General features: G+C 36.1%; 1 protein-coding gene across 3 annotated transcripts in view; it reads left to right on the forward strand.

Annotated features, from left to right (window-relative positions):
• Positions 1-4,389: 4,389 nt before the first annotated feature.
• Positions 4,390-24,959, forward strand: part of LOC142344050 (uncharacterized) — a 46,960-nt gene continuing 26,390 nt past the window's right edge. Inside the window, exon 1 of one of the 3 annotated variants that reach the window (XM_075395524.1) lies at positions 4,390-4,623. The gene's annotated coding sequence lies outside the window, so the exon portion shown is untranslated. Of the gene's footprint in view, positions 4,624-10,189; positions 10,394-24,959 lie in introns of those variants that run through there. The other 2 variants (XM_075395522.1, XM_075395523.1) reach the window with 2 other exon arrangements.

Below are 24,959 nucleotides of genomic sequence, written 5' to 3' on the forward strand. Positions count from 1 at the left end.
CTCTCCAGTGTAATTAAACCTAATTAATTACAACTATAAGTAACCTTTTGTAAAAAATTTTTTAGAACATAGCACTAGATGACAACCATTTTCTTCTAGCAGCATTTGAGGAACTCTTAGAAGATCAGCCTCCATTGGAACTCCCTACCGACATTGTAGAACAATATCTACTGACAACCATGGAACCACAATTGCATGAGCAACAAGATATTGAACAAACACCAGAGCAAAGTCAACAACATCCTCAACCCGGACCATCGCAGCTCCAGCCACCAGTGGCAGCAGTCCTGCCAAAACCACTAACAATACAAGACAAAAATCATCGCCAAATTAAGAGAGAGCAGTTTGTATGTAACCCCAGCTTGAAAGGACAACCGAATAATGACATGAGCTTGAATTATAAGCTCCAGAACCATGCTAACTTGTATAAACTCGTGTCCTACAACCCCAAAACTAAAACTTATCACGCAAAGAACCTAGGGATTGACAAGCAAATTTCTCCAAGAAAATTTCTCCACCCTATAGCCCGGAGGAGAGTCACCAAAACATTTTTATATTCTAAACATTGCGTGTAAAGCTTTATATTTAACCTTTAATATATATTTGTAAATTTTTTTTATGCAGTCGTTTCATTTTACCAACATTAAGGACCGGGTCCGGATGTAATAATGTAATGCTTATGTTGAATACTTAGCTTAACTAAGCTAAGTATTCAAATTATATCAATCTAAAAATAGAGTGATGCAATTAACTGAACCGTTCATATTGCGTGAAATGTCCGTTCAGTCAAACGGACATTTTACCGTCCGGCCAGCAGGACGGGAATTATCCCTTTCTGAAGACTATATATTGCAAAGCAAAAAGCACAACTTTGAGAAATTAAGAATTAACAACCCGGAGAAACTGAAAATTTAATATCTCCAAATTGAGAAATTAATCTCAAAATAAAATTAATTCAAATCGAAATTGCCAAACTCTTTCTCAACTATATCGAATAACATATAGTTAGAGATATTATCCAAATCAGAACTTTATTCAATAAAGGATAAATAGTTACTGATAATAATTCAAGTTAGTAAAGTTTTTACAAACTTTCCCGACCTTCTCCTTTTTATAAGTTAACTTTTATAACTTTAAGTTTTAACTCTAATAACCTTATAACTTTACTTGTAAATTTATCTATGTTAGATTTCTATAAAGATTATATAAAACTTATAACTAGATCAATTAGTCAAATTTACTTACTTAGATCAATAAACACTTTTATGAGACTTATCAGGCTTAGAAAGATAGCATATACGAGGAGTACGACCATCGAGTCAGAAGTTTGGACCTTCGCAACCCATAACTTCTAGTATACTATTATTCCCAGCACTCATAGGACAGTGATATCATTATTGTCGGTCAACAATTTGTGCAATCAAAAAACAATCTCATCAACAAAACTATAGCTCAAACCATTGAAATGAGCGAGCAGTTATCTATTGAGTTTCTTGAAAAAGTTGCAACCAAATTTAGACAAGAAAGTGGTAAAAATGGACATCAAACAGGTACGCTTTCGAAATGTGACAATACTGCCAAAAAATGGCCGTTCTCAAATTCAAAACGCGACAAAAGCAACAATGTAAAAACCTTTTTTTTTCTACATCCGAAATGGTCAATGAATGGTTTGCACATGGTGTTTTTTTATCCATAATGAACTATATAAGCACATTGGAATTGAAAAACAAATCTAATTACAATCGTCTCTGACATTCAGATTGCATGGTTAAACATTTTCTTGAACTTTTCTCAAATCAAAATGATTTGAATGGCAATTTTGAGGAAATGCAAAGATTTTTGCTTTTTTAGCTGCGACACGGCGATAATGATAAATTACGGAGTCGTGATTTGGGCAAAAGTGATATCCATTTGAAATAATTAACTAATGCTTAGTAGTTGGCCAAGAAGACAACTGAATAAGAAAAAATTACAAAACCTGTCGTTTTTCATAGTTATGTCTTGTTTGCGAAATGGAAGATTTTCAAAAAGATAATTTCCAGAGACAAGACGTTGCTTCTTTGGTTTAAGATTACTTTGGTAAAGTTTAGTAGCCTTGAGGAGGGATTTGATACAATATTTATGAAGGATATAACGCTAGAAGTTATTTTGCTGTAAGGGTATATTTTTATGTTCTTGAAAATGGTTTCGATGAAGAAAAAAATGCATCCCAACAATCGGCTTTTGAGGTACTTGTAAATCAATTGTAGTTTCGACTGTAAATTGCAAAATCTCGGGAATAAATGGAAGACTTAGGTCACCGTGCATAACTCGAAGTATATGCTAATGTGGGGCTCGCTAGCTTCCTGTTTTTAAAAAACATGGTTTTAGATAATCTACAAATAGAGTTTTGCAAAAAAGAGTTTTGTTTACATAATTTTCTATAAGAGTTAGTCTTCTGCCATTTTCCCCCACACGAATACAGTGACTCCAGTTTTTTTGCTCCTAATAACTTTTTTCCAATATCTTTCAAATGAGAAAACTTTGCAAATAAATGAATTGTAATCAGTTTTGAGGAAAATTTGAAAAATGGCTGTTAAAATTTATCGAGTCCAACTGTTGCTATTTTGTTTCTTCACTAATCTATGGCTTGATCACAGCGTAGTGAAGAAGAAATGATGGATCTTTTCAACAATTGCCCCCCCCTTTTGCAAAAGGGGGGGCTATTCTTGAATAGAATTTAAGCGAGTGATTTATTAACCAATCAGAGACGAGTAATAAGCATCCGTGTATGCTCATACTGTGTTAAACTGGATAGAATAAAATGCGCCATGCTAGGGCAATTAGCCCAATTGGAATACGAAGCGAAAAGAATTTACGACTGGCGGGTCGGTGGGCGCGCTTCGCGCGCGTCGCGGCTTCGCCGCGATAACCGACCCGCGATTTCCGGATTACATCCCACAATGCGTGAGAGGCATGGCCGTGAACAGCGGTCCGCAATTGCGCTTAAACTATTATTCGGCTATCTAAACTGTAGGCCAACTAATATTGTGGTAAAGTATAGCACAGAAGGGGAGGCGATTCTCTACTAGGTACCAAAGGGGGGGCAATTGTTGAAAAGATCCGAAAAGATGAACCTGAAAAGATCTGATCCTATCAGTTCTAAAGATCAGCCAACTTGGAAAGTTTTGATGACGATAAAATTGTGCCCTCATGTCGCCAAAAAGGTTTCGCTGCACTTAGTTTTGTGGCTCTTAAAAATTTCAAATTTTTAGAATAGCATATTTGATGTGAACATCTCTAAGAATGAAATCAACTCAAAAACGGATCGAGGTTAAGCAGTCAAAATTCACCGCATTCAGCACTCAACAAATTTGTGGTAAAAGTTAATTTCCACATCAAATATTGCAATATTTTCTAGAAGTTTTGCTCTACCCGGGCAAGATGAACATTAGCGCGATGGAGATGAAGTATCACTCCTTAAAAGCTTCCTTTAAATCGGGGCCACGGATTGCTCTTTTAGCCGGCCCAGTTTCAAATGGAATTCAAGGTGGCACAAGGGACAAGCGCCTATTTTTACGGGCATTGCATATTTTTACAGTCCAGTTCCTGACAACTCATGAAAACGTTCCCGTAAGAATAGCTTACCCAGCCTTATTATGATTTCAGGATAGATTGCGGTAGATATATCTCACATAAACTGAAATGACAAATTATATAGTCCGAATGACATTTTAGCCGACTGATCGGAGAGCCTAAAATATTCAATGGCCTTTTTCATGTTAGATGATGATATTCTGTTCGATATTCTGTTAGATGATTTTTCGAAGCCATGCTAATGCTGAAAATTTCAGAGAAATTATAGATTTTCAGTATTTCACACAAGAACCAGTGTTTCAAAATACATAAAAACAGTTCAATTCGCTCTGTTCAAACTACCAGTTAGTGCGTCTTTTGAATGCCATCAAGTACTTTACTTGAAACAAACAAGGGCAATAAATTGCTTGAGGCAATCACAAATTCCCATTCATAACATTTAGCCGAAAAAAAATCGATTTATGAATAGCATTTTTTAATGAAAAATCAGTGTCTTTTCCGCTAGAATTTGCGGAAATTACAAAAATGATTCGTAAAAAATAGGATTTTTCCGCTAAAAATTGTAAAAATGGTCGATTTTTTTGCGGGTTTTAGTATGAGAACACCGAAATTTTTGTTAATTTCTTTCTGAAAAGGGAATTTTTCGAGGTCGTTGAATGATTAACAGACTGCTTGTAATTCCGCTAAATGAGGCCATCGGCTACGTGGACTTCATTTATTGTCCACATACCACAGGCGCGCTGTGTTTTCCATCAGGGGACATGAAATCCCATCACCCTTTCCCCTTACCCCCATTACAGAATTTGTAGAATACAGGCTATAGGTGCTTCATTCCCTTATCCACATCTTATAATCTACTGTGTATTTGAATAAAGAAAGACCCAAAATTCTCTCGTAAATTAAGTTCCTTCTGTGCGTGAATTGTCAATTATTCACTATATTTATTGCTTTTTGTCTGGAACGTGTTACTTTTTTGTGTGTGCAATTAAAGATTTCGGTCACCGTTATTGAAAAAAATTATCCAACAACTTTGATAAAATCTATAAGGTAAGCCACTGATAAACCTATTCAATCACGCATTATTCAATCACGCATAATTTATTTAAAAAACCTCGAATAATGAAATTTCAGTTTATCACGCCTGGTTTTATTTAATTCAAAATTGACTGATGCAGATCGTAGTGGTAGTTCGAATGCGTAACAAATCAAGTTGTCGACATTGTATTTAAGTTCCCGGGTCGAAGAATTTTTCAAGAAGAATTTAAGAAATGAGCTGAGAAACGCTGAAAAGTCAGAAAGTGAACTGAAAAACGTTGCATAAAAGGGCTTAATTAAGCAACAATTACAGTGAAACTTTTTACATTTGTTATTGATATTAAGGTTTAGCGACCAATGCTCTGAAATGCGCTGAAATGTTGAGGAACGCGCTGAAAGTGCACAAGAACTTTGTAGGAAACGTGCAGAAAAGGTGCTAAAATTTATTAAAGAGACAGCCTGAAATTGTGTATAATTGTTGTGATATCCTCTGAAAATGCTCTGATTCTTTCAATGCACATCATTCAGCGCAAATCGTGCGTGATTTTGACACATTTACTGTTTGTCTTACAAAATAGTGCACAGAAAGTGCGCTGACACATCTAATTGAGTTTAGTTGAACAACAGTCCCGGAGCTGACTGTCATTTTTATTAATTGAAAGAAACGGTCTGTGTTTTTGCTTGAGCTTATCTCTAATCATATCAGAGTTTTTACTACATAGTGTGTAAATTTTACTTCTTATGACTCATTAGTCATATTAATACTGCGCAGAGATAGATACCGACTGCCGTCGTTCTCGCTAGAATTTTTTGCAGTCTGTCCAAGTACTGTTCAGCGTTTATTTGTGACTGCTCTGCTACTGGCCAAAATTAATTGCCGACTGCGCTACCGCTGGCCAAAAAAAATGCCGACGGCCCTATTACTGACGGGGCGATTTAATCACCAACTGATCAGATTTAATTGACTTCTGACAGATCTTTTAAACTCTCTCTCTAACTACTGATTACTGCTCTCAAACTATTCTTCTGTTAATTTTCTTGAAAAAAGTTTTTGTATGCCAAAGAAGTTGAATTAACTAAATTAGCATTCAACATTTTGGTTATTTTAAAATTTCGTGATATTTAACAAGAAGTAATTCAGATTCAAACTAGTCTTGTCAAAACCAAACCGGTTCTTTATTTCTTCCCTTAAACATTATTTTTAAAAGATAACGATTGTCATCTTGACGCATTAATGTGAAAATGACCTGCCCGTTTATCATAAAGAGTCGGTGGATTTCTCAATCTCGGTAAAAGAAAACATACGTGCTTCACGACCGCAGGTGAACTCTTCACACGACTCCGCATCAACCAGAGGAGTTTATCAGAGGCTGACATGTTCAACTAACTGCACCGGCGAACGGACGTTAACGAGGACGTCCGAAATCTGTTGCCTTAAAAAACAGCCGAAAAAAATATTTTGAGAATAAGGACTCGATTATGTCCTTACCATTACTTGATATTACCTACTGTCCCATTAAATATTCAATCGAAATGTCAAGATAAATACCACAAAAGTGACAATGAGAATCCGTTTGGAAACAAAGACTGGATCTTTAAATTGTGATCCAATATTTATTTAAGAAATGGAATAGAAAATTAGAAACCTGATTTCCAGTTATGATATGTTTTCCATCATAATGCTCTTCAGCGTGATCAACTAGTTGATAACTTTTATTTGAGGTCTGAGGATCATCGATGTTCTCTGTTTGAATGTTTGAAACATTTCGTATTTTACCTTTCTCCTGAGATATTCTGCTGATAAATAACAACACTGAATTGAAATAGGTAAGATTGATAACTTGCTGAACCATTTACATGTCCTCTTTTTTGGCACTAGCCCACTAGCTTTCAGCCATAATCCCTCAACTTCCGCCCCCTCCACTTACCCGCTCCTCCTGATTAACTTTATTCGCAAACAGTTCACAATGGCATGACAATTTTGCCCTCCACAACACCCCCCCCCCCCCCCCCACAACCCACTCGCCTAAATGAAATTATTAACCCCATCATAGTATTTTATTTGAATAACTTAAGTTTTGTCTTTCTGTACAACTGTTAAAAGCTGTTCACACTGGACTTCATTTCGTACTTTTTTTTAGTTTTCTAGTTGATTTAGTTTTGCAGGTAACCATTTGACAAGCTCCTCTGAAAAATGCGGAGACGTGAGAACAGTTCTTCATATTTTGTGAATGAGCTACGTGATCCTCTCACATGATTGGCTCTGCCACTCCCCCCTACCTCCATTCATCCAATCAGAAGGTCCTTCCCGGCTTCATACTTGCAGAAAAGTGCAAAAATACTTTGGCTGCATTTAAACCATTTATTTGGTATGAAAATATTTACATTTTCGAACTATTGGTTTCGGATGGAGAGAAACAGCTGGTGGCGTTAGGGGTAGGGAGGTAGGTGTTGGGGGTGGGATATGGCGAGTGACTTGACTTCAACTTGAAGCTAGTGTGACGAGTCATATAGATTTATAACAAAGAAAAGCGAATACAATGCAGCGGGCCATCTATCTAGCAAACCTGCGTGATTTTCAAAATTTTCACGTTTCATAATCTTAACAGACTGTAGCAACTTCTTACCATGCAGGACAAGTTCAGTCGGCATTCAATAATGGACTGCTAACGATTAGCTGACAGCAAAGTCTTACCATGTTGATGGCTGATTGGTGTTATGGCTGGAAAGACAAAGGGCAGTCGATGCCATCTCTGTGCAGTTAGGTTTCGTATTTTGTACTTGATTTGATATTTCTCTGTCATGTTTGCTACTGGTTTTCGATGCCATAGTGCTGAATTAAATTGGACTCAACTCCGGGGTTGTTATGGACTGCATATTCCCGCAGTTCATTCTTGCAGGTTTAGAATTTCTTCCGTTGCGCGCTACCATGTTTCCACGGGTTTCGAAGTGGACTATAGGAAGTTTTGACTACAAAACAGGTTAGGTAAAATATACTTGACCTCTGATAAATTAAATACAGGTTCAGGAAGACTTCAGGTGTGCGGATGCGTGCAACGCGCTGAGCAATCGTCGAGATCAATTTTTACCCGACTGAAATAGTAGTTTTTTTATTTGCGTAATTGAGCCACAAGTGCTATCTGGATAAAATCCTGGTTTCGTTTTATTCCATTTAACGCAAAAGGAAGTTTATTTGTTTTTTTTTGGGGGGGGGGGGTTCGGGGGGTTCGAATCAGGTTCTCAAATCCCTGAGTAGTTGTGATAGAGTCTAACTCAAGTCAGATCCTCCAAGTGATTACTCGTTGTAAATTTCAGGGGACCGAAAAATTTTTGCGATCTATTTACTAGCATTTTTTGCCTTTCTTTCTTGAGAACGCGGTTACTTTTGCTTTTCAGGTAATTTAATGAATTTTCCGGTAACTTCACCTGATTTACTGAGTTCACCGCAAATTTTCAGCTGATTTTTACAGGTAATTTTAGGTAAACGTTTAGGCAGCGATAACTGAAACTGTAGCTAAAAATTTGTCGTTCCTTCTGGTAAATTGACCGAGCTTTTTTAAACTTTAAAGAGTATGCGAGCAATAACGACCCTCTTTTTGCGGCGATGTCTTAAACGACAAGGCCTCAGGCCCGGTATTGGAACGGACAGGCTGTAACCGGCTCGTCTGTCAACGAGGAATTGCAACATCAGGGGATATTGACATTTCTCCTTATAGATTTCACTTATCAATCACCATATAATTTGTCGTTCATTTGATTTGTCGGCCATTTGAAACGCCCCCACATTGATCTATTTCAAGGACACTTACTGCACTGATCTCGAAATGATCTAATTATCGATGAAAGGAATGCCAGTTAGGTTTTAAAGTAAACAGCACAATAAGAACAGTCCTTCCCCTAATTCTCCTGTTGATCACTTTACACTTTGCGAAGTGCGATTACTGCGAATGCTCATTCCATTATCTTAAGTTATTAAATAAGTGCTATTTGTATAGTGTCTTCATAAACAGTTTCTGCAGTTGTTTGCGTAGGAGGCTTCACTTGAACCAAGTCTCAAGCCGTAGATATCGCCGAATTGACCGATAGGGAGTTTAGCCGACAACCAAAACCTGATCATTTAAGCCGACAGCCCCGCCTCAGACTAAAAGGAATAGTTGTACGAACTACCAATTTTTTGACCAACAGATTTGTCGACCAATCAGAAATAAGCTAAAGATAAAGCGGCAGTCTGCTAAATTGCGAGTTTTCATTGTCGGCTAAACCCCATGACCCCCCCCCCCCCCCCCCCCTCAAACAGTCAATCAATTTAGTTCTGTGTCAATCTAGTTGAAAAATTAGTTGAATCACGGCAGTTCGAATTCAAGAACTTTTGACCGATGAATTTAATTAATTTGCAAAGCTCTTCAATTTTATAGATGATTCATGTACTATAGTACGAGAAAAAAATACTTACTTAACAATACCAAACAAAGCTTTTCATAATCAATTACAAGCACGCCTCTTTCAAAGTTATTGTGGCCAATAATACAACGGATTATCGCATTTTTCAATCGAAAGGATCCTTTTGACCATGTTTTCAAATTACCCCCACTTTCCTCTATATAAGCGGAGCTCTTAATTTCCGCATTGTCGCCGCTTCGTTTTAAAATGGCCGGTAATTAGGGTTTAGCTATCGATTACGTGCGCGCGGGCAATCGTTGCAGGTTCTAGGCAACCAAATTGAATCTAGGCAGAAAAATAGTAACACTTCTCAGAACAGGAAAAAGATGCGCATTATTTTGTGTAACGCTACAATAAATTGACCTAGCTTTCAACTCGTTAGGAAAAATTGGCAAATTGGGTTAGCCTATATGAGACATCGGCTAATTTGGACGGCAGTTCTGCATGCGTTTTTCATGCAAAGGAGGTGAGTTAAGCCACAAATGAAATTAGCCGAATTTGAGCAATTTTACGCGAATTCCACAATTTTCCACTTTTTGGGATCTTTTCCGCTAGCGCCCCCCCAGTCCTATATGGCCGAAACTTAGGCACCCCCCAAATATTATTGTTTTGCTCCCTTCTGCAAAGGTTACTTATGATCATGATTACGTACCTAGTACAATTAATACATCAACAACCTCATTTGCAACATTTTTCAGGAAAATCAAAGTAGTAGACCCCTTTACAAAGCACGTAATTCCTAAAAACGCAATGAAAACAAGTTTTTGGTTGATGTTTACATTATACGCAGTTCGTTATTATTATGCACGTATTAATTTCGAACCACAGCTCTGTTAATATTTTCTAAATGCCCACTTACGCGTATTCACATGTAATAATTCAAATGCATACAAAATGTTAAAACATATACAAATGGGGGGGTGCCTAACTTACTGGGGGGGGGGGGGGGGGGGGGGCGCTAGCGGAAAAGATCCACTTTTTGCTTTCTTCCATTTTTTGTTGCATTTTGCTTTGCATAATTCTAAAACTAATAATTATATCAAAACGGGACACAAAACTTTTGTTTCGGTTATTTTTTCAATCGGTTAAGATAAAGGCGGCTCTCTACGAACGTACAAAGCTGAAGCTAACAGCATTAAAGCTTTTGAGGTTTGAGTCACTTAGCACAAATTGAAGTAAAGAACGTTTTAGACCAACGAAACGCACAGACTTAAAAACATAAACTAAACAAGCTTAGACTAACATTGTAATAAATCCCTCAAACCATTATTCTTACTTAATATTGTAGACATATTACCGCGATTTATCTATTTAATTTACTCACGGGAAACAACCGAAAAAGGTATGTTCCTTCCATTCATGCTTTATTCCATAAAATTTGTTTTCCCATAAAACCTCAGCGACGTTTTTTCTTTATTCAAGGACATTTTATTCAAATTTGATGGTGGTTCTTTCAAAAGAATAATTGTTAATCGTGACGGGTCAAAATTGAGTTACAATAGTCTCAAATTTGTTGACCTTTTACCAATAATAACCCTCTCCTTCCTCTTCCAAACACCTAACTCTGGGCAATTCAAGTGCTTTAAACTGTTCGTTTTCAAGTGTTTGATACAGGCTTGAATGACTGAGGACTTCAAAGGTTTCATTCAGTTTTCTCCAACTTGCATTTATACTTTAAAGTCTTGGCCAGGGCGTGCACATCCTGACGAGTGTAAAAAGTGACATGGTCATTGCTCTGAATCAGTACTGAAATTATAGACTTGCCAAGTGCTGAAATTGACCGGGCGTTATGTCCAGGATAAATGTTATCGCAGTGTTCATATCACAGAAAAAGTTTTTGGTTGGGGTGGAGACTTTATCGAATAGTTTTCGGGACGATTAATTTTTTCCACCAAGTGTAAAACTGGCTAGGTGGCGTGACTTGAACTCATATATTATTAGGTGTCTTGGAAGCCTGTGAATGGATTTTGATATATAAACATGACGGTTTGTGTGTGTGTTATACTGTACGTAGCATCTATATGTCTCAGGTGTTCTTTGTTCCGGTTGGAAAAGCTTTTTTCATTATTCAAGGTTGTGAGGTTCAACTTGAGGCTCAATTTCCGGAGAAATTGTGAATACAATTGTTTTTAATGTAATAAACTCAGCTCACCGTTAACTTCACAAAAGTCAATTTTATGTAACGCTACCAAATCTAAAGATATAAGCATTGCCATTCATTTTGCAAAAACATCTGTTCACGGAAACTTCCTGTTTAGCAAAAGCAATCAATCGCTACGAAAATGTGCGTGAAAGATTGAAAGATAGCAATTTTCAAAACATAATGGTTTGATGTGTAATATCCCAGAATAAGGTCCGCGACCGAAGACACGTATTGGCCAGATCAACTTGGGTCGCGGACAGGTGGATCCGTCGCGACCCAACTCAATGGTCTGGAAAAAATTGGGGTCGCGCCTTCCGCCAGGCCAACGGCATTTTCCGGCCGGTTCGGTCTGGCCAATACCCACATTTTGGTCTCAATGGTCTGGTCAATACCCCCCTTTCGGGCTGTTTCGTCTGTCCAATACCCTCATTTGGTTGAGTTTGGTCTGGGCGATACCCATATTCAAGGCCTAGAGGTCCAGCTAAAAGAGAAGCAGGTCCTCTACAAAATAGGTAAAAGTGCTCTACATTGAAAGTTTTTCAAAATAACAGCCCATCATTGGTAACCAACAGCTACTTCTAGATGCTTAGACTACTTCATCAAAATAATTTCCGAAATTAGCATTGGTCTTTAAATCAACAGCTTTTTAACTATTTTTTTTGATATATTGTTTTCTCGTTCTAAAAATAAAAGGAATGAATTATAATCACTTATTGGATTCTTTTACACATTTAAGTGGGTCTGGCCTAGGGTCTGCTCAGTGTGGCCGATGGTCTGGATAACGGTCTGCACTAGGTTCTGATCCGTTTGGTCAATGGTCTGGCCTAGGGTCTGTTCCGTCCGGCCAATGGTCTGGACGACGGTTAGGCGTAGCGTCTGTTCCGTCTGGCCGATAGTCTGGACAACGGTCTGCAATAGGGTCTGATCTCTCTGGTCAATGGTCTGTACTATGATCTGGCCTAGGATCTGTTCCGTCTGGCCAATGGTCTGGACAACGGTCAGGCCTAGGGTCTGTTCTGTCTATTCAATGGTCTGGACTACGGTCTGGCCTAGGGTCTGTTCGGTCTGGCCAATGGTCTGGAGAAAGCCTGTTCAGTCTGTCCAAAATGGTGGCCAAAGTCTGTTCGGTCTGGCCAATACCTATTTTGTTATGGTCGGTCAAGAGCCCCGTTGCCCGTGACCCAATTCGGTCTGACTAATATCTGTCTTGGGTTGCGGAACTCATCCTGGGATGTCACATGATCTTCATGAATAGCTAACGAATTCTTTGAAATCAGAGACAGATTCAGATATTTTTTCACAATTCTAGTAAATTTGCTCTTTTTTTTCTTGCATTGAATTGTCGACAGTTTGAAATTAGGATCTGATTGAAATATTAAACAGCATTGCTAATGAGTAAAATGAAGTCATTATAACTCAATGGAAGCTAATTTCATTTTTTTTGTCGGTTTTGTACAAGGTTTGCGTTTTTCCGCAGAATCTTTTTTTTATAATATATTCGAGCAAATTATCAACCAATTCCAAATTAAAGTTTTCAGATTACTCGATGAAAACGTTTTCTACATTATTATAGATGAAATTATCTCTTTATTTAAAAAACATCTCTTGCTGGTAGACCCTGTATGATATTAACTGAATCAAATTTGAGCAAAACAAGGGAAGATAAATTTCATAATTAAGCATCAGTTAAAAACGTGATTCGGTGGTGATTTTTGTTATTGTTTCAACTCCTCTACTTATCGGAAAAATTCATTCAGTTTTTTAATTTTGTTCATTACAAAGTAACTGGAGGTATGCGTTGCCTAACTTATTGCGGAAATTTAGAAAAAGAAATGTTTAGAGAAAAGAAAAGAAGCCAGTGTAAAGCATCACTTAAAGTGCGGAGAACAATCATCTGATTATAGTTGAAAAATTAGTTTGATTAATCTAGACTGAAGTAGCACATACGTAGTCACTGACTAAATTTTTTACTGCTAAAACAAAATAGTTCATGAATGAGCTTGGGCATGTGTTTCAGGCCTAATTTAAGAGTTGAAAATTTTGTTAAGATAAACTTCGATCTTCATTTTTTATTGCTTCCATTGGCTTATCAGAAAACTGCATTCTGTTTCCATTTATTAGATTTTTTTGGAGGCCGTTTTTTCACAGTATCTTGTTCGAGAATCTAATTTGCGCATCAAATTAACATATGTAAAATTTGTTTCGGCGTTTTCTAGGAAAATTGTGTACACATTCTCTTTTTTTCTCATTCTTTCTGTGGTGTACAGTTTCTGACAAATCAAAAAATGAAAATTGATTTCCAGTTAATGGGTTTCTGGAATTCATGATATTAGTTAAAAACACGGGAAAGTTTTATGAGAAAAATGAAGAAATTACTCTATCTGTTTTTTTAGTTTTTTAAAAAAATTTTAGCATGTTTTGTTTTTTATCTTATTACTAACTTGAGCAACTTTTTAATCCATTTTGACTTTATCCTAACCCCATTGAGTTAGAAAAATTAAAAATTGAAATAGGATACTGCTATGATCTCGAGAATTGTTAAATATTTTATTCTGTCTCTTGAATTCTTGTCTTCCTTAAAGTTTGTTTTTCTTTCCTGTATTTTTCAACTAATTGTAAAATGGAACATTGTCATAACATAATTTAATAACAAAGCGGGTGTACTGAAGTGTGCTACACTCAGTAACACTATTTGATAATCTTAGTGCTATTTTGAGAATTTACGTTATAGTGCGTGAAGCACAAACTTGATTTGGACAAAGTCCATTTTTACCTGTGAACAAATTACTAAGTAGTTTTGAATAAGCTACTATTTTAAGATCACTAACTAAAACTGAGAATACTATGACGTGATATTATCACGCCACACGGATAACACCAAGTTAACCTTGGTAACTCTGTCGACACTCGTTATCTCTATCCAATAGGATACTCGAGAACCACGTGTCCGCAAGTATAAAAGGAGCTTGCACGCTCAACTACCAGCACAATTTGGTCCCTGATAACTTCTGATTTAAAATCATACTCCCATATTGTTCCCTTGCTCAATCTCAGCTTACTTGAGATATTTTTCTAACTTAGAATATTTTGTGACTTGTTCTTAACTAAGAACTCTCTAAGTCATAAAATATTAACTTAGCACAAATTTGGAAATCAGGTAAGTTTGACTCAACTTCTCTAAGTTATAATTTGATATCTCTTAAATTCTATCTAAGTTACAAGTTAACTTAGAATATTTCAACCTGTGCTAACTTGTACTATCTCAGTCTTAATAACTTTAACTATTCTATCCCTTCATGCTCGGTTCATAATTGATGCTGTTTAACATAACTTATTAATTCATATTTGCATTTAACTTTCTTAATACTTAACTATATACCAAGAGTAGAACTAGGGGTTGAACTCTCAAGTTATACATGTGGTCCCGCGATTAACCCCGTCGTTTAAGTATCTAATGTACGGACCAGCAGTATAAATGGTGGTCCCAGAGAGGCAACTTCAATTTAACTTGTTCATTTAATACTGAGAGGCAACTTCAATTTAACTTGTTCATTTAATACAGAGAGGTTACTTCAATTTAACTTGTTCATTTAATATAGAAAAGGCATTCTCAATTTAACTTGTTCATTTAAACTATCAGAGAAGCCTGCCTAAATTTAACTTATTCACTTATTGTAGAAAAGCCATTAAATTAACTTGTGTAAGTTAACTAGTCAAAGGGCTTCTCACTAAAATCCTTTTTTGATTTTGATTTAAACTATTCCTCTGTTCTTAATAATTCTAATACAATAACTTCAGTCCTTTAAACAATGGCCAGTCCTGGTGGTAGTACTCCTCCACCTGCCGTTACTCCCCCACCTGAGACTCCCATAACACATCCAAATCTTTCACTTGTATCTTTTTCAGGCAATGATCCTAATCAGGATGCCACTTCTTTTTGGAACTCTGTAGAAAACAAAATACTCTTTTCACTAGGAACTAGGCCTACGGCACCCGCTGCACAAACTAGCTATGATAATAGGCAACAATCCTTATTCGGCTCACTTTTAACTGATACAGCACTAGAATGGTTTGAAAGTGAAGTCACAGATGTTACAGATTGGAATACTTTAGAAGATGAATTTATAAAGAGATTCACAGACGGTAGAGACCAGTTTAGATTTAGACTTGAGGTTGAGAACACATTTAGGCAAGAAGGAGAATTAATAAAGAACTATCTACATAGAATAAAGAGTGGAGTTGATAAAGGTTGGCCGGAAAAGATACCAACAAGTACTGAAGGTGATGACAATATAAGAAAGGAGAAAGAAATCCAACAAAGACAGCGAAGTCAGAAATACATAGATTTTGCTATAAGAGGACTAAGACCACAAGATTTAAAAGGTAAAGCGCACGAGAAACTCATTGAGAATCCTTCAATAACTTGGACACAGTTTGTTGATCACTTAGTCGTGAAAGACTTAACATTTTCTGTAACAACAGAATCTAGTGGAGCTACAGGAATAGATAAACTTAAAACACTCGAGAGCAAAATTAACGATTTAACCAGTCTTTTCAAAAGCAACGAAGTGAATGCTATAGATACTTCTAGGCCAAGAGACCCTAATATAAAAGGTAGACCTAACAGTACTAGATTCTGTGATTATTGCAGAAGCAATGGTCATTCCATCTCTAGATGCACAAAGAAACAGATAGATGATAGTGTTAACAAATTGAGAAAGGAACTAGTTGAACCAAGAAGGCCAAATATAACATTCTCTAATGATTATAGAAAGAATAACCGAGGCAATACAAGATTCAATGGTCCTAGAAACCAAGGCTATCAACCAAGAGGTGGCTACTCAAACTATAATCCTAGGTTCAACAAGCCTAACTATCAACCACAAAATACATCTTTCAATAGTTATGGCAATAGATTCACTCAACCATACGAACAAACCTTCCCTCAGCAAAAAACCTATAGAAATAATGAACCAGATCTTGAACAACAATCACCATCACCACAACAACAACAACAGCCACAACAAAGTGCTAGCTTCTATACACCAAGTAGAAATAACAATCTACAACAAAGACAATCAAAACCCAACAATATTCAGCAACAACCAAATCAAATAAGTTTCGTTGAAGGCGACGATGACTACGTAAATGCTATAACAGACTTCTTTCCTTTAAACTTTTGAAGTCTCCGAACGCTACTAAAGAAAGTAGTACTAAGTCAAGAATTTATCTCAACTTATATCACTTTGCCACCGGAGACATTAAAAATAATAGTGGTTTAGAAGTAGAATTCATGATTGACCCAGGATCAACCTGCAACATTATCAATCATCCTACATACCTTGCACTAGTAAACCTTGGACAAAATTTGCATTTACAAAATACAAATTGTGATTCAAAAACATATACTGGTTCATCAATCAGAATGCTTGGCTACACAACTATTCAATCTAGCTTCGAAACTGACGGTAAATATACAGTCCCCCATAAAGTATTCGTTACTAAAGAACAGAGACAGAACATAATAGGTATCGATTTTTGTCATTTGTTTTTAAAAGCACTTCACTTCGATATCCCCGCAGTAGAATTAAAAACTGAGAGAAACCTAATTTGCTACGGCTCACTTAACAATGAGAAAGATTACCCATACATAACTGAGATGACTGCTTTAAACATAGCTCAACCAATCTTTCTACAACAGAAAAGTACACAATTACACAAGCAAAAGCACCCCAGTCAAGCCTTATTTCCACCAGGAACATATTTCATATTTCATGCCCCATATTAACGTTGCAAAAACTGACCTAGTCTTTGTGAACACACTTTGTTCACAACCTGAAGAATTTCTACCCATATTTATGGAGAATCAAAAGAATCACCCAATACAGATAAATAGAGGAATAATAGGTTATGCTATGTGTGATATAACTGACAAACCTATACAAAGATACAATATCAAAAACTGTGCCGAATTTACAAGTACAATACTAAACGAAAGTGAGGACTATAACAGTTGCTTCATACTGAACACAGTAGTAAACAATTTACAAGAAGGACAGCAAATCCATACTAATTCTTGCATTAGATATATAGATTTTCGTACCCAATCTATATTTGACTCTAATATGCCTATAGCGCACACGATATCCTCAGATGCAGAAATGAGAAAAGGTTTTGCTAACACAATCTCAAAAAGAATACCCTTATTAAAGGACTACTGTAAAAGTAGAAACTGTGATATAGGTGACGTAATAACTTTCAGAGCAGATTATAACTTAGTAAATAATCTCATCACTAAGGCTAATCATTATGAAAAGCCAACAATTGATACAATCAAAACAACACTACTTGCTATGAGAGATCATGCACTAGGACTAAATTTACGCTGTATAGCGATGCCAAAAATAGCTTGTGGTTTAGACGGAATGGATTGGAGAGAGATATCTTCTCTAATTGAACAAACATTTAAGAATTCAGGAATAACTATCTATGTGTATACAAGCAAAGATGATATTGATAAACTACAAAAAGTAGAAACCAATACACTAGAACAGGAAGAGGTGCTCGAGATTATTGAAAGTGAGTTAATAGAAAAATGCAAAGAAGATGAGAGAGAACTAGCCACAGACTTCTCTACCGAAGCAAAAGAGTTATGTAGACCTAAAGTCAACGAACAGTTTCCTAAGTTTAGAAATAAACTACAAAGCAACCGAATCATAAATAAAGCAGTTAGTGATTTTGTAATTAAGCAAAATAGAAATACAGTTCAAGACATAGAGTATCTGGAAAGGTTCTTAGATAACTTTGATTTCACGCAAAGTGATTTGACTGATGACGAATTGTTTGAGTTGATAGAAATAATACTTCAGGATAATGATGTCTATTCACATCATAAGTATGATATTGGCAGAACTAAGCATAAGTTCCATTTACCCTTGAAGAAAGACGCAACCTTTAAAAAGCAACGACCAAGCAAAATACCCATTCATCTCAGAGATAAATTAGAAAGACTAATGGATGAATTAATTCAAGCAGGGATAATCAGAGAGCACAATGAGAACGATGATATGAATAGTTGGTTTGTCAATCCCGTCATCATATTACCTAAGAAGGATTATGTAAAACTAGTCATTGATGCTAGATACCTAAACTCTATAACTGATACAAGTAATTCTAGTTGGCCACTCGAACCACTAAACGTTCTAATGACAAGAATAACCGGAAATATATTTACAAGTAGTGATTTGTCATCGGCTTATAATCAAGTACCACTAACTGAAGATACACAGAAGGTTACAAGTTTTATTGTAGGAGGCAGACAGTACACCTATCAAGTAGGATTTTATGGTCTTAAACCATTACCCAGTTTCTTTAGCAAACTAATGCGTTATGCATTTGGACCCCTTATAAAACGTAAACAAGCCATAACATACATAGACGATACTTTATTACAAGCTAAAGATAAACAAGAAATGTTCACAATAGTAAAAGAGTATCACTCTTTGCTTCGAAAGGCAAACCTTAAAGCAGCCCCCGATAAAACAATGTTTTTCTTACGAAAAGTGAGATTTCTAGGACATGTTATATCTAAGAACGGACTATCGCCTATTGCTTCGCGCATAGATGATATTAGAAACCTCAAAACGCCAGAATCGAAAACAGAAGTTTTAAGAGTTTTAGGAATGATGGGTTTCTATCACACCTATATTTTGAACTTTCACATAGATGCAAAACCTCTATATGACTTAACTAAAGATACAACATTATTCAAGTGGTTACCAGAACACGAAAAGGTATTCACAGACCTTAAACAAAGATTCTGCCACGATATTTCTAACGCGTTTCCTTCTAATGACTATCCCTTTCATATACATGCTGATTCATCTAATTTAGGAACAGGCTGTGTTCTTATACAAGATTTTCCTGATAGAAAACGTATGATTTCAGCAAACTCGAGAGTATTTGATAAAGCTGAACAAAAGATGTCCCCTCAACATAGAGAACTATGCGGAATAATATCTGCATTACAAACATATGAATTTTATGTGATTGGATCCCCTTTTCCAATTTACCTATATTGTGACCACAGACCAATTCTATTTCTTTGGTCACGACGAGGACAAATGTCACATCGCTTCTTTAAGTATCAAGTTGTAATAACTAAGTTCCAAAACTTGCAAATTATATACACTGAAGGCAAAAACTTAGCGTTCCCTGACATTCTTAGCCGAAACGTTTCTTTAGCAGATGCTAAACTTTATCAACTAGAACACAAAGTGATACCTAAAGATATAAAGTTTCATATTAACGGAAAAGAAGTTAACTACTCTGTATTGCATCAAGACGATAAGGACGCATCAGCTAACGACTGTTATCCAATTATTGCTCAAGTCAAAGGCGAAAGAAGGAAACTTTTTAATATAAATGATGAAGGTGACTTTAGCGTAGATGATGCACCAGACTACATAAATGAACACTGTAATGCTATACACAGTTTCTCTGATTGTTTTCGCTACGGCACACAAATAAATCAAATAAAGAAATTAACTTCAGAACTAACTAGCGAGTATGATAATCACTACTACTCCGAGATAGAAGAAATAGCTGAAATAAGTGATGACCGAGAAGGTTATGATGACCAAGATTGGTTAGATCTAGTAGAAGGAAATATTGAAAATTCACTTATTGAACAATTAGAATCTGCTAAAGCCGACTATATCAGACGGACAAAATTTAAGAAGCTTATTGAACCAGAAGCTTTTCAAAACATCTCAGAAAAGGATGTCCACACAGATACATTAGATTTAATAGCTAAAGTTACAGATTTCGCAAAAAACGCTAATCTTGACACTGATAATATTCTTGAAGAACAAGTAAACGACTCCGTGATAGATAAAGTTAGAGATTGGTTAAAATTAGGCAAAGCTCCAGAAAAGGACTACATTATTAAACAATCTAAAGCACTACAAACTTATAGGAATAATTTCAACTTGTTGTTTCTAGAGAATCAATATGACTTACTCTGTTATTCCGAACCTTGTGAAGACGGCTCTTTTGACGTTAGGATATGTGCACCACTTTCACTATTTATAAAGATATTCGAAGTCGCACATACGCATGAACTTAGTGGTCATAGAGCAGAAAGCACAACTTACAATAGAGTTAAGCGATATTTCTATTGGCCCGGTATGTTTAAATGGATTGAAATGTTAATGTTAGATTGCTTAAGTTGTCAAACTAATAAGTCAGCACGCAAAGATTTGAACGAAGCACCCTTAGAACCATGGGGACAATTAGAAGCTATAGCCCTACTTACACTTCATATTGATCATAAAGGTCCACTACGACCACTTAGTAAAGGAAATAGATTTTGTCTTGTAATAGTAGACGCTTTCTCTAGATTTATACAAGTATACCCTAGCAAGAATGCTGAAGCTCTCGAAACAGTAAATCAACTAGAGAAATTTATAACTACATTTGGTATACCGCAACAAATAGTACATGATAACGGCAATGCTTTTATTAGTAATGATTTCGTTCACTACACAAATGAAATGGGAATTACACTATGCCCCCGAACTGCATATTCACCGTGGACTAACGGCAAAGTAGAAGTAAACATTTGACAAATTACCTAAGACATTTTATTAGTTAAAGTGGATCTAATTGGTCCGAGTACACTAGTAAATTTGCATTTTCACACAATACTGCAGTAAACTACAGTACGGGATATACCCCTTATGAAATACTATTCGGAACGAAACCGCAAATACCCTTATCACTAAAGTTAGGACTACTACGAGATAATCAAAAGAAATGCACGTCAGAGTATTGTAGAAATCTACCACCACACTCACATAGTGAAGAAACTTGTAATAACAAAAAGATAGAGAAAGTGTTACAAAATAGATTATCTAACGAAATGTTAAAGCGAGAGAATACATTTAAAACAATATACTCGAATACCTACACTAAATGTAGACAAACTACGAATAAAGTGCACAAGTATAGAAATAGATTTAAACTCGGAAAGCCTATACCTGAAGGTAGAAAAGTACTACTAGAAAATCACTCGAAAGGACTATTAAAGTCTAAAAAGCTACAAGAGCTACGCTCAGGCCCTTACACTGTGCAACGAATGCTAACTAATACTACATATGAGATACAACATGATAAAACGAATGAGAAGAAAACCGTGCATAGAAATCATATAGTGCCTTATTACCCGAAAGAAGAAAAAATACAAGAGTTAGTTGAGAACTATATAGTCCCAGACGATACGGATGATTATTATACTCAATATAATAAGCATAATATATCCAAATCTAATGCTTATAGAGGCGCACAACATATTGCTATTTCGCAGTGGCCCTTAGTAGAAACACAATATACTGTTAATCCTAGTACTACACTACAGCCAACATTTAACGTTGAGGTTACTCCAACAAAAAACTCAGGCTTAGAATCGCTACAAACACGAGTAGATAATACTACGCATATACAAGGCACAAGCTCTTCTAATTTTCTACCCCCACGCATTTCAACCCCCTACCCTATGCAAAATATGTATTCACCTAATAGCCCACAGCAAGAAAATTTTTCTACCCCACCTGATAATACTAGTAAATTTAAAGCTACACGCAAATTATTCCCCCAAGCAACGCATAATAGCCCCACATCATCACCTTATAATCCCACACCTACAGCATCACCTAATATATCTAATTTACCTGACGCAAATGAAGTATTGAGCAGACCTCAACGTAATAGAAAAGCACCTACATTCTTTGGTGAACCTATTCCTTCTGACTTGCTACATAAACTCAAAAAGAAATAAGACATAAAATCTCCTTTATATGAATAATATTAGAAGAAAAGCGTACCGTTTCACGCACAAAATACAAATAAAAATAGTATATACAAAACAAAAAGTTACAAAAAAATTATAACTCTCACAAGTCTAAGCACGCACTACTCTTGCTCTGGCATATGGGCCGCGATTAGACTCCTTACCGCCTTTGCCATGAGGGTCTGCGTTTTAAAACACACACACTCCTTGAAATTCCAACTCAGTAGACTTAGATAGCCTTCTTGCAATTTCGGTCCAGTGCTGGGGGACCACCATGCAAGACCCAGCGCGAAGAGTTGATTCTCCAACTCGTTTTGTTCCTCCCAATACTGATCCAGATCACCACGCGGCCTCTTATACAGTCTTTGATAGAACTAAAATAGCAAAAGTGCTTTCTTTATTGGATCATACGCATTTTTTTTTATTCCTTATGTTCAACTTCTTGTTCTAAAACCCTTCTGAACACATATATTTAGTTCTGCAATTGCCCCGATGGAAGCCTGTAAAAGTAGTTAAAACACAGAAACAAATCTCACTTACATCCTTCCCCAAGAAGAACTCGATGATGTTACTTGTCTCGTCAGAAACACACTGGGTTCTTCTTAGTTCCCAGGGAGAATGACTTCCCCGAGCCCCCAGAATTCCTTGTACCTCATCATCAGTTAGCACAAGACAATCCGCCTTATAGCCAGAAGAGAAAAAAGTATAAAAACTCTTGGGCTCCTAATCCGGAAGTATCTCGGTATATGAAATCTAGATACTGCTGCCTTCTCTTCATTTCTAAGGCACCAGTCACTGACTCCCGACTGAAGCCGTTGACAATTAGTCTCCACTCAGCAGCATCTAGCTCATCTCGCACTTCCTCAGTCTCTCGTAAATAATTAATCGTGTACCAATTCATTATACGAAGAGAGTGGCTTAAGGTACAAAAAAAAGGAAAATATGAAAATTAGAAATATAAAAAGAAAATGCAAAGTTTAAAAATAAACTAAAAGAAAAAAAAAAGAAAGTCTAAAAGAACAAAAATTGAAGTTAACAGGCGAAGAAAGAAATAAAAGTTTTGGAAATTAATAGTCAAGAGAGATCAACTGTATAGTATGAACGTTTAAGGCAAAAAGCAAATAGCCCACTCAACACAAATCTCACATAAAGTACGCAATTAATCACCATTGCAAGCTGTTACACACACATAACTCCTATACATGTTCAACATTCGTACATTTTCAACATTTATGCATACCTCTTATTGCAAACTAACGCTTAAAACACATGTTACCAAAAGCTAAGCTAAGTAGAAACAAGTCCCCCCATGAGCAATTACCTTATCTAATTTAAATTGCTTAATTATAGAAATTTGCCCCTTTCAAACTATTTTACCACACAATCGCATATTTGTCATGAAACGCACATTTAAGCAACCCACATAGTCAACAAATAGAGCTAACTTTAATAGCTCAAGGACCCAAGGAATGTTTAAAATAAACATTAGAGCACTTATGAACAAATAACTAACCGCAAAATTGCAACCTCTACACACAAGAGTTATTCAACTAAGAGCAAACAAATACCCGCTACTAGAACGAATAGAAATCGATTTAGTATTATGGCTAAAGCCCACTTCTATCACCAGTCACCCGAACATGCATTTCAATCCTACACTAACGTGAATTGATAAAATGTGCAAAATCATAGAAATTATACGAAAAATTTCAAAATTATGTTACACTTTGATCTACCTTTTATGAAGGAGTCCTGATACGATAACCAGAATTAGTCCATACATGCACAAAAACTCAGCAAACAAAACGTTGCGAGCGAAATTTCTATATTGAGCTTATAAGTGAAAATATTGCACTTTATAGTTAATGTTCAGCACTAAAGTTTGATAATTCAACTTCTCACACGAAAAAAAGTCTCCGAAAATGTTTACAGACACTAGAACCCTAAGAACTACATTCAGTTGTTCTTAACATCTAGTACCTTAGCCTGACACAGGGGATTTTTGAATTTCGATTTATAAGTACATTTTTTTACATAATGCTCATTCACAAAGGACATAAAACAGCAAATTTCAGTATTAAATTCTAAGAAGTCTCCGAAAAATTTTGTTGAAGTACAAGTGTTACTTTTTAGCATAACTCAACTTTTGACATCTATACTATAGCCCTACATCTGCGATTTCTAAAATTCGGACCAGAAGTTCCTTTTTAAGACGCATATTTTAATCGTATAGAACATATAAAAACAGCAAATCCTGAGCATTCAATTTTGCAAAATTATCGTAATGTTCTTGTCATATGACCAATTTATCACGTTGCTACATGCCACTAGTCATGGCTAGCCATTGGCCAATCAGGTTTGAGTACACAAATTATGGGAACTTAACCCTGAGAACCACTATTTAAGAGCCTTACTAAAATTCAAAATCACTTTTCTCAGTTACCTTCTGAAATCAATTACTTCTTTCTCTCTCAAATTCAGCTTTAACTAAATCTCTCTCTCTCTCTCTCTCTTTCCCACTCTGCCCCAATTTCTATCTTCACATTTTTGCCCCTTTCAAATAATAACTTAGAAAACTTAGAAAAGTTTTCAAGCATTTCAATTTGTGAACACCAAATATCTGTCACAACATATCTCCACAACACATATATCAGGTATCTCAGTTCAATATTAATTCTTAGTTCAATTCTCAGTCAGCTACTATAGAAGGATTACATAACCCTTCAGATCGAACATAGTACAAGACTGACAATTTAGAAAGTGTCTAAATTCTAACAAACACTACTCATATTGAACACATTCATCACCAGTTAAAACACCGCGTAACACAATTAGAACCCCCCTAAAAGCTGATCAATCCTAATTTATGACCGAAGTCTCATTCGACCAAAACGGTTTTCTTATTTCTCTTTCTAT

This window comes from Convolutriloba macropyga, chromosome 8 (genome assembly GCF_964194025.1).
Source record: "Convolutriloba macropyga chromosome 8, txConMacr16.3, whole genome shotgun sequence".
Classification (NCBI taxonomy): domain Eukaryota; kingdom Metazoa; phylum Xenacoelomorpha; order Acoela; family Convolutidae; genus Convolutriloba; species Convolutriloba macropyga.